Below are 10,523 nucleotides of genomic sequence, written 5' to 3'. Positions count from 1 at the left end.
TTTGATAGTTCAATTCTCTTTATCTTTATAAAACAAAAATAACTATAATGCTTGTTACATTTATATCTTAGTTTACTGAAATTTGATCTCTATTAGGTGTATTTAATTGACTTGGATTTGAAGCGAATGAGTAAAATGGAAGAATATTATGAATTAGATAAGAAAATAGGGAGCTTCTACAAAAAAAATATGATCAAAATGTATCAAGGAAGAAATTCACAAACTTGCAAGCACCTTAAACTGCCTGTTGAGATTTAGAAGGCTCTGTTATAGATGACACCTGAGGAAGATTGCATTGGTAAGTATGAGCAATTTCATCCCTATTATTCTATCATCCTTTAGAAGGTTTTTATGTGTAATGTTAAGTTGGAAACATATATGGTGGTTCATATAACACCTGTTCAATGCAGTTTTAATTTAATTTCTTTATGATGGGCACGTTGCATTAGTTTGGGAAAGCTTTTATATGTTATCAGATCTGGTTTTTCCTTTGGTTAGTCTAGTTTGGCCATGGCTTGACTGATGCTCTAGCCTCTGTGACACCCTCTACCCCAACATAAATACACAGTAAAGGTAACCAAATTTTTTTCTTTCTTTTTAAGTGAATAAAATCTTTCATAGATAAACAATTGTCTCAAAAGGTAGAAGATTCACATTCATAACTCATCAAAACATAGGAAGTTATCATGTAAGTATCAAAATTCAGAAATCAAAGAAAATATAGATTAATTCCAGCAAAAGTGATAGTGCATTCTAGTTAGGAATTAATTTATACATTTCAAGTTATGTAATAAAAATAATAAGACAAAGATATACATTTTGATCTTTTCTAAAAAACGTTCAAAATTACAAAAGAAGAGAAAATTAAAGTTTTTAAAATAATAACATATTGAACTAAGCTAACTAAGTCCCGATGTCACATCCTATCAGAGTATGTCCAACTGAAGCCTTAAGCCTCATCAACCACATTCTCATGATGCTGATCGCCTGCAACATAATTTAAACACATACAAAAGCAACAAGGGAGTGAGAAACATCTCACTCAGTTTCAGGTGCAGAAATAAAGGCTAGATAGCACCCACACACACACAACAAATATAAGTCACTTATAAACAATACACATACATCATCAATATCATATATATATTCATTTATCATGCAATGATGTCATGATCTTGACTTATAAATGCATGCATGTGGCGCCATAAGGAAGTTTCACATATCATCACTGGTGACCCTAAGACACACTTGGTTATATCACTGGTGACCCAAAGGTACACCTGGTTACATCACTGGTGACCCTAAGGTACACCTTGTTAGCAAGTTACATCACTGGTGACCCTAAGGTACACCTGGTTACATCACTGGTGACCCTAAGGTACACCTTGTTAGCAAGTTACATCACTGGTATGCGGCCTCAGCGGCACACCTGGAATAATATATGCATATGATGCATGTCATACATTCATTATTTCATTGACTCAACATTTAACTTGTTACATAATTTCATTTAGTACATCATGTCCTCATTTGTTATAGTCTCATAATCATATTTGTCTCAATAGTCCATGCTTAGGTCTCATGTCATTTGTTCATATTTCACATGATCATGTCATAAATACTCCTCATAAGGTCCGCACAGGAATTCACAGAGATCCAGAGAGCATTCTTGTTCATATTAAACCTCATTTATTATTAACATTAATTTCATATTCATTTATTACTTTCAACAAAGAACAAAGTAAAATAAATAGAAAATCGGACAGAACAACGGCACCTTCAATGTAACACCCCAGCAACCCGCATGTGGATATTGTCCGCTTTGGCCGCAGCCCTCACGGTTTTGCTTCTGGCAATGGCACTCATGCCACCCCAAAACGCGTCCACACAAGGAAGGTATCCACACCCATATATATGGCATGCTTCGTGCTCCTTCCTAGCCGATGTAGGACTTCACAATCCATCCCCCTCATGGGAGTCCAGCGCCCTCGCTGGCACACCGGCCCGGGTCCAGGCTCTGATACCAAATGTAACACCCCAGCAACCCGCATGTGGATATTGTCCGCTTTGGCCGCAGCCCTTGTAACATTGTTAAAAAAAAAAGGGCTGATTCAGTAGCCCAGAACGGGCCGTTCCCAAACTGGAACGGGTCGTTCCAAGCTACTGAATTGAACTACATATTGTAGTTGAGAACGGACCGTTCTGGGAAGGAGAACGGACCGTTCTGGAAGGAGAACGGACCGCTCTGGAGGGAGAACTGGCCGTTCCGGAGGGAGAACGGGCCGTTCCGGAGGGAGAACGGGCCGTTCCGGATGAGTCCCGAAACGGGCCGTTCTGATTTCAGAACCGGCCGTTCTGGGCGTTAATTTTGTGCGTGATTTGGGAGTTCGGAACGGGCCGTTCCGAACTCGGTACGGGTCGTTCTGGGCCAATCCGAAAGTCTATAAATAGGGGGTTGGGGGCCTTCAGGAGTTTTGGAGTTTTTAGAGAGAAGTTTTAGAGAGAAGGTCTCTGGGTCAGTGAGCTCCTTTCTCTCCCAAATTTCTTTGTTTGACTCCTTTTCTCTTCTAGATCACTAACTCCTTCTGACTTTTCTTGAAATTCAGATTAGAAAGCTTGTTTTGGGATGACTGAAGTTCCGAGTTGAGCCTCGAGGGGAAATTCTACTTTTGTTTAGTCTTTGGCTATCTGAGCCAATCTTCAGGTAAGGGAAGCTAGAATGTTTATTATTTAAGTTGCATGTGAGTTTAGAAACTCAATTGATGCATGAAAGTTGAGGATTCATGGCTGGATCGGAGAATTCGCTAATTGTTCAAAGTCTTGGAAAAAAAATGGGGGTTCTGGTGAATTTGATGCATCAGATGGGTGGATGTTGATTCTAGGTTTATTTAAGTTGTATGGAGTCTATGCATTGTATTTTGTGTTTGTATGTGGCTGGATTTGTTGGTGTGGATGAGAGTTTGTGAACTCTATTATTGGAATTTAGGCCGGGCGCAGGTTGAATGCGCTAGGCGTGAATGAGTCTTGGGACTCTCAGGCTGGGATTAGGCTGGGCGAGCTCAGGCTACGCCGAGCGTGAATAAGTTTATGAATGAATTGATGCTTATGCATGTTTAAAGTTAAAGTTTTAGATCATGTATGTATGATATATGATGTATGGTGAGGTGTGATTCATATGTATGCTTTGTGATGATACGTATGAATATTTGAATATGATATGACATGCGTATATGTTCATATGAGTATGATTGTTGATCATAATGGTGGGCAGACCATTATGATGTATGATGCATTATTGCATGTGATGTCTTATGACATGTGTATGATTGTTGATCATAATGGTGGGCAGACCATTATGATGTATGATGCATTATTGCATGTGATGTCTTATGACATGTGTATGATTGTTGATCATGATGGTGGGCAGACCATTATGATGTATGATGTATGATTGCATGTGATGCCTATGGCATGAGTCTAGCCTAGGACTTGAGGAGAGGAAAAATATTTTCGAACTGGAAGAGCTCACATAGAGTCTCTTGAGAGTGGTGCTTGGATAGACCACTGATATATGAGAGTGGTGCTCTGGGAGGCCACTGGATTTGGGAGAGTGGTGCTTAGATAGGCCACTGGGTTGGGTGAGTCTCCTCTAAGTCCTTAGCTAGTGTTGGAGCGGGGTATGAGGTCGAGGGTTATTCCCTTAACCAAGTACTCGGGAAGGTGCGTGGATCCTTGCGGATAGCCGGTGGGCGAACTCCACAATTGACTTGGTTAATGCATGCCAAGGTCGTGGTAAGCCCGTACCTAGCTGTGCTATACCTGACGATGGATCTGGACTTCCAATTGTGTAAGTGACATCATCCGAGTAAACCCGAGGGATGATTATATATCCTGTTTAGCTGTGACCGAGCGTGCGCATTGGGCGTGAAAACGGTTGGGGTGGTTTCGGTAGGATGGAATGTCACTTATACAGCTCTATTGTTGTGGAGATCTCCTAGGTGTATGCGTGACGACGCATTAGATGATTGATATGCATTGATATCTGTCATGAGATGCATTTATTGCATGATTATTAATATGATGAAGTGTGGTGTTTGACTTCATGATTGGTGGATTGTATTTTATGCATGAGTAGTATTGGATAGAGTGTATGGTGTGACTCTATGAATACGATTGTGTAGTATAGATTATTATGATTCATTTGTGAATTCTAGCTTACCCTTCTGTTTCCATGTGGTGGAACTGCGATGATCATACTTGGTATGGGAGCAGGTCAGGGCTAGCGTGGAGTCGAGGTGACCGCTGCGAGACGGGAAGTTTGATCTTCGTGTTAGGGTTACCATTTTGGGTAGCGATTTTTGTCTGTTTGACCGGCACTAGGGAATATTATTTTTGGGATGACTGTACATATATGGAATTTTATTTAAAGAATTTGGTTATTTTTATTCTTATCTATACCTGTATGTATGAGTTATCCAATTTAATATTTTCCTTAGTTCACTAGTAGTAGTGCGATTCCACTAAGTGTAGAGACCATGGCGGGTCGTTACAGCCCTCACGGTTTTGCTTCTGGCAATGGCACGCATGCCACCCCAAAACGCGTCCACACAAGGAAGGTATCCACACCCATATATATGGCATGCTTCGTTCTCCTTCCTAACCGATGTGGGACTTCACAATCCACCCCCCTCATGGGAGTCCAGCGCCCTCGCTGGCACACCGGCCCGGGTCCAGGCTCTGATACCAAATGTAACACCCCAGCAACCCGCATGTGGATATTGTCCGCTTTGGCCGCAGCCCTCACGGTTTTGCTTCTGGCAATGGCATGCATGCCACCCCAAAACGCGTCCACACAAGGAAGGTATCCACACCCATATATATGGCATGCTTCGTTCTCCTTCCTAACCGATGTGGGACTTCACATTTGGTATCAAAGCCGGGACCCGGGCCGGTGTGCCAGCGAGGGCGCTGGACTCCCATGAGGGGGGTGGATTGTGAAGTCCCACATCGGTTAGGAAGGAGAACGAAGCATGCCATATATATGGGTGTGGATACCTTCCTTGTGTGGACGCGTTTTGGGGTGGCATGAGTGCCATTGCCAGAAGCAAAACCGTGAGGATTGCGGCCAAAGCGGACAATATCCACATGCGGGTTGCTGGGGTGTTACATTTGGTATCAGAGCCTGGACCCGGGCCGGTGTGCCAGCAAGGGCGCTGGACTCCCATGAGGGGGTGGATTGTGAAGTCCCACATCGGTTAGGAAGGAGAACGAAGCATGCCATATATATGGGTGTGGATACCTTCCTTGTGTGGACGCGTTTTGGGGTGGCATGCGTGCCATTGCCAGAAGCAAAACCGTGAGGGCTGCGGCCAAAGCGGACAATATCCACATGCGGGTTGCTGGGGTGTTACACAAAGAACAAAGTAGAATAAATAAAAAAATCGGACAGAACAACAACACCTTCAACAAAGAACAAAGTAAAATAAATAGAAAATCGGACAGAATAACGGCACCTTCAACAAAAACAAAGTAGAGTAAATAGAAAATTAAACAGAACAACGGCAAAGGATTGGGGTTACATAATTATTTATTATTTCCAACAAGAAATAAAGTAAAGCAAATAGAAAATAAGACAGAATAACGGCAAATGATTGGGGGCCAATCCGACAAACAACTATCCAACAATTATCCCCACACCCCTGAGCGAGGTTCTCACTCCCCCCTTACCTGGATAAGTGGAGTTGAAACTTGGGCAGAGCCTCCTCCTCTGGATTCCCTCTTTTTCTTTCCTTCTCTTTCTTTCTTTCTTTCTCTTTCTTTCTCTCTCTCTCTCTCTCTTTCTTTCTCTAAAATTTTCACTTCTTACTCAGTATAAAAATTTTCACCCCCCTGCCCCTATTTATAAGCAATCTGATGCACCCGGAACGACCCGTACTGATTTCGGAACGGCCCGTTCCGGATCCTTCAAATCTGGGCAAAATTTGCAACTGGAACGGCCCGTTCCAAAATCGAAACGGCCCGTTCCCAAAAAAGCAGAACGACCTGTTCTGAAACCAGAACGACCCGTTCTTAATCTCAGCAGAACAACCCGTTCTTCATACCGGAACAGCCCGTTCCAAGGCCGTTCTGGGTCCACTACTAGAAAAATTAAAATTAGAGAGGGAAAAAATCCGTCACTAATCTTCATAAAATCCGTCACAAATAAGTTAGTGACGAAATTTGTGACGAAAATGATTCCGTCACAAAATTTGGCGTCACAATATATTTAGTGACGGATTATTTTCTCCGTCACAATTAGTGACGGAATTAAGGCGTCACAAACAATATAATTTCCGTCACTAATTTGTAGCAATAAATGTTTAGAAATTAATAAAAATCCGTCGCAATTTGTGAGGGATTAAATCCCTCGCAATTTGTGAGGGATTAAATCCCTCGCTATTTGAGAGGGATTGAGAGCTATGTGAGTCCGTCACAAATTGTGATGACGCATAATCCCTCGCTATTTGAGAGGGATTGAGACGTATGTGAGTCCGTCACAAATTGTGATGAAAGAATCCCTCGCTATTTGAGATGGATTAAATCCCTCGCTATTTGAGAGGGATTGATAGTCCGTCACAAATGCTATTTGAGAGGGATTGGACTCCTTCACAAAATCCGTCACAATTTGCGAGGGATAAAATCTGTCACTAACTGGGCCTATACATGTAATTGATTACCAGACATGAATTACTTATTAAAAGGTTTTCTGGTAATTGATTACCTTTTCTTGTAATCGATTACCAGACAATGAATTACTTCTTAAAACGTTCTCTGGTAATCGATTACCCATTTCTTGTAATCGATTACCAGACAATGAATTACTTATTAAAAGGTTTTCTGGTAATCGATTACCTTTTCTTGTAATCGATTACCAGACAATAAATTACTTATTAAAACGTTGTATGGTAATCGATTACCCATTTATTGTAATCGATTACCAGAAAACTTTATAAAATTAACGAGCCATCGAATTTAAAATTTAAATTCTTCTTTGTATCTAAGTAAAACTTTATAAAATTTAAGATCATCAAATTAGTAGAACTCAAGCACAAGTGTAAGTTAGCAAGATGTTACATCTAAATTAATTATTAAAAAGATTAAAAATATTTTGTAAAATTTATTGTAGCAATTACATTCAATTATGCCAGGAAAGAAGAGACACTATGTGTTTGAGTGTTTGTCTATTTTTAAAATAAATTAAAATTAAAATAATAAACTCACTTGGTTTTTTCTTTTGTATCTTCGTCTGAATCCTCTGTTGCAGTAGTGCCAGTAATGTTATCTTCCCAAAAGATTCCTTTGCGTCTCTGAAAAAGTCTTTCACTTTATCAAGAACGGTTTTTAGTTGATCTTCTGTTGGGAGCTTGAATTCAGAAAAACATAATATATTAGTGGGAGAGTATCCAAAATTATTTAATTAATTAGAAAGTATACATAATGTGGACTATTATCAATAAATCCTAACTCATATATATATATATATATATATATATATATATATATATATATATTCAATGGAAAAGCATTATGATACATTTACGCACCACTTAAGAGGAAGGCCCTTGTATTCAAACCAAATGGTGTCAACTCCAGGGGGAAGCGCGGTGCTGAAGTGAGGCTTCAAAAGCGAAATCAACAAAGGCAAGTAGCCTATCCTGGAAAGAAACAGAATAAAAGAATTACAAAGTATCAGATTTAATATCAAGTAATTAGCAACTGTACCATTTAAAACAGAGCCCCAAAGCTCCACCTGATCAGGATGCGACATGTTCATGACATTCTTGCAATTACCATTTATTACATATGCAGCCTGCAGCAGTAAAATCAAAATTCATTTAAGAATGGTTAACTTAAGATCAAGGCTTTAAATAGTGCACTATAGAAAGTCTATCGGTGCAGAACAGCCCCTGCCCACTACAGGGTATGCCATAGTGGCGTTGTGTTGATTCTAACAAAGTCTCTTTGCCTCTCATGCAATGCAAGTAGATGTGTTTATTAATCTATTAACAATACCATTTACAGTCATTGGTAGAAAAAAGTTATCTCTTGAATTAGTAGTGTCATTAAATGTAACCACTATTTAAACCATTCAATTTAAAGGATTTTTTTAGAATAAAATTAAATTTATGACATTATTCATGTAATACCTTAACTACTTTTATTGGTCTTGATTAATTAGTCATTTGTTTCTTAAATAAAGGATTAGAGGGAGTACTATACTAATTTATGAGAAGCAGAGTTACATTCAAAATTGTTTAGATGTCAAAGAATCCAATAACCATTTGTATTAATAGGGATTAGGATATGCTTGTTTATAAATTTTTGAAGAATTAGGTAGTTAGACACATGCAGACTTTGGCAGGGAGTCATCATTTTAGACAAGCAAGAAAGTTTTTCGGAGAATCATTTGGTCTAGTGGCATACTAATTACCATCGAAGTAATATCATTATTCGAGAGAGATGTACAAAAAGTATATAGAAAAGTGGAACAAAACCTAGTCCACAAAGGAAAAAACTTGTATGCAATTCCATAGTAGTAAATAATATCAGAATTCAGAATTATTCCAAGATCTGGAGACTATAAATCATCATAGATTCCATAGAGAACTCCTTATTTGAAAGCAGTAATAGGTTCTTCCTTGGGTAGTCCACAAAGGAAAAAACTTGTATCATAACAAAACAATGTATCATAACAAAATTACTTTTAGGTGAACATTCTCAAAATAAAATATTATTTGCACCTAAAAGTTTAGCTTGGGGTTCAGAGCAAAGAAAGTGAGCTCAAATCGAACCTAAAAGTTTACATAGTAAAGTGTTAACATAAAATAAATGACATAATTAGTGTTGTGAGACTAATAGTAAGACATGCCTGATCGTTTCCTTTCCCTGTACACCCATGAGAGACAGCATCAGCTCCAACTTCTTTGGCAACATCAACCATCGCCTATCAATCAGTAGATATCAATCAATCTATGTTTATAAAATGGGGAAATAAAGATAACTAGATAAGTATATTCCACTATCATTGTCATTATAATTCTTCTTCAATATAAAAAGAGGGAATACTGCACTAAGAGCTAACAGAAGAAATGGCCTTACCAAGGAAGATAAATATATTAAACTTTGAGCAAAAGTACCTTTGCAATTACAGGGCGGGCCATTGAGGTCCCAAGCAAATACTTCCTCTCATAAACTGCACCAACACGCAGGCAAAGAAATGTATAATCTCTAACAAATTCTTCTCTCAAGTCCTTTACCACTAACTAACAGGCCCCACTGGCTTTTGCTTTCACTTCTAAACCTTCCAATTCTTTTATACCCTATTAAATTTAGTGTTGTTAAGATGATGCGGCATTGTAACAAAAATTGCATAAAGTAATTCCCCTCGTCAGAAGCTTATAACCTTAAAACACATTTTCCAACACAATTTACACAAAAATCTCAATTACAGAAAATGAATTTAAAATTCAGAACATACTTGGCCAACATCAGTAGTGAAGCAAACAACTTCACAACCATAATTCTCTGTAATGCAAAAATCATCAATAAAATATTATAATAAGAACACAAATATACAATAACAGGTAAAAGTGACAAGGGTATCCACTGCTCAATATCCCAGTTCACATCCCAAATTCTTAAAAATAAGGATCACCAATTATAGTTTCCATGCTTTATTACAAAACTACATCATTTTTTAGTTTAAACCCAATCATATCATCTACAAAATCTCAAAATGGTCTCTGATCTCAATTTACAAATTCTAATAAATATTTAAACATTATTTTCTAAAGAGAAATCAATAATTCAAAAAAAAAATAACTCATCTCTAAGTCCCTGAGATTTGTCATTCAGATTTCAGAATATATGCGAAGAGAAGGAAATATCCAATATTGCAAACTTGCAATGGATGTTTGATAAAAAAAAATGGGGTAAAAAGGGGGAAACATCTATACCTTAGCCATGGAACAATGACTGATGTGTCTAAGCCACCACTAAGCCAACACCACCTTATTCAATTTTCCACGTAGGCCACCAGCCTTTGTGGTTTCAGAAACTACCTCTGTATCACCGCGGGCAGCTGCTCTAATAACTGTACATCAAGAGATTTTTAATATCATTACAGACACTAAACTTAAGTAGCAAATAGCTCCAAACCAATATATCAAGCAGTGAACACAAGGTGCCTCAAATAGTGAAAAATTTCTTGACTAAAGACAGGTAATAATCCTGAATTTGATTTAGAGAAGATAGACAATAGGGCTTCCATAAGAGTTATGGTATATGAGCTGATTTTAAATTACGGATTCAACCCCACTAAAGGTGATGAATCAAGTTCTTTGATAGAGATTAATTATTAGTGAAGTAAGTGGATCCTACTCACCAATAACATGCATATTAAAAAAATGACCTAAATGAAGTAAATTTCGAAACCTAAAAAATGTGCTAGTCCCTGCGCTTCATATGGGTCAGAGAAGCTGCCC

At 38.4% G+C, this 10,523-nt stretch overlaps 1 long non-coding RNA gene across 2 annotated transcripts; it reads right to left on the bottom strand.

Annotated features, from left to right (window-relative positions):
- Positions 1 to 8,630: 8,630 nt before the first annotated feature.
- LOC145957240 (uncharacterized) lies at positions 8,631 to 10,110 on the bottom strand. Of its 2 annotated transcripts, XR_014433547.1 has the most exons (4): positions 9,996 to 10,110; positions 9,177 to 9,359; positions 8,909 to 8,983; positions 8,633 to 8,831 (listed from the first exon to the last, which is right to left on the bottom strand). It is a non-coding gene; the product is annotated as an uncharacterized LOC145957240 (long non-coding RNA). The 2 variants fall into 2 exon arrangements; XR_014433546.1 differs by lacking the exon at positions 9,996 to 10,110 and having other exon boundaries at positions 8,631 to 8,831; positions 9,177 to 9,531.
- Between the last annotated feature and the right edge of the window lie 413 nt (positions 10,111 to 10,523).

This window comes from Cajanus cajan, chromosome 1 (genome assembly GCF_000230855.2).
Source record: "Cajanus cajan strain Asha chromosome 1, NIPB_CcT2T_4, whole genome shotgun sequence".
Classification (NCBI taxonomy): Eukaryota; Viridiplantae; Streptophyta; class Magnoliopsida; order Fabales; family Fabaceae; genus Cajanus; species Cajanus cajan.
Note: the sequence above shows the minus strand (reverse complement) of the source record. Positions and strands in the feature narration are given on the sequence as shown.